This window comes from Coenobita brevimanus, chromosome 31 (assembly GCF_032717465.1).
Source record: "Coenobita brevimanus isolate Jiangsu-jjx chromosome 31, ASM3271746v2, whole genome shotgun sequence".
NCBI lineage: Eukaryota > Metazoa > Arthropoda > Malacostraca > Decapoda > Coenobitidae > Coenobita > Coenobita brevimanus.
The window spans coordinates 1,715,697-1,716,775 of record NC_136984.1 but is presented as its reverse complement, the minus strand read 5'-3'; positions in this window follow the sequence as shown (position 1 = coordinate 1,716,775).

Genomic DNA, 1,079 nt, shown 5'->3' with positions numbered 1-1,079 from the left:
TTATGGCGTCTGGCAATAGATAGATAGATAGATAGTTTTTTTTTCATTTATTTTCTTGTTATGTACATTACTTTTTTAAATGTAATTTTGTGTCATTGGCTTTGATACAAGTTAATACAGTCTGTGTTTGTTTTGTATTTATATTTTTAAAACTTGTAAGATGCGGATTTTTTTTCTATATAGTGTTTTGTTTTTGGTTTTGATTCAAGGTTTAATTTGTCTTTTTTTTATTGATTTGTGTTGTCAGTTTTTATGCAACTTAAAAATTGGATAGATTGATATTTATGTAATGTTTTTGTGATGTAGATTTTCATGCAACTGGATTTCTCTCTCTCTCTCTCTCTCTCTCTTTTAAATTGTGTTAATTGATTGTTATGTAATGTATTTATATTTCTCTCTCTCTCTCTCTCTCTCTCTCTCTCTCTTTTAAATTGTGTTAATTGATTGTTATGTAATGTTTTTGGGATGTATTTATATATATATATATATATATATATATATATATACTGTATCTCTCTCTCTCTCTCTCTCTCTCTCTCTCTCTCTTTTAAATTGTGTTGCTTGATTGTTAGGTAATGTTTTTGGGATTTGGATTTTCTCGTAATTGTATTTCTCTCTCTCTCTCTCTCTCTCTCTCTCTCTCTCTCTCTCAACCTGTCTTTCAATCATCTACTTTATATTCAATTATTCCCATCATTTATATGTAGGCCAGAGAGAGACTGACTAGGAGAGCATATGTGAGTAAGGGATGGAGTGGAGAGATGTATGAGACAGGGAGGTGTGAGTTGGAGGAAGGGCAGACAAATGGCGGAGGACAGGGCGACATGGAGGTGATTTGTTTGTGGCCACCCCTTATGGGATTAAGGCATAAGGCAATAGAAAGATAGATAGATAGATGGGTGGATAGATGGATAGATAGATAGATGGTTAGATAGATAGGTGGATGGATAGATAGATGGATCGATGGAGAAGAATGGATAGCAAGATGAATGGATAGATAGATGGATAGATGGATGGATGGATAAATAGATAGATAGATAATTGTATTGATAGATAGATAGACAGATAGATATAATGTC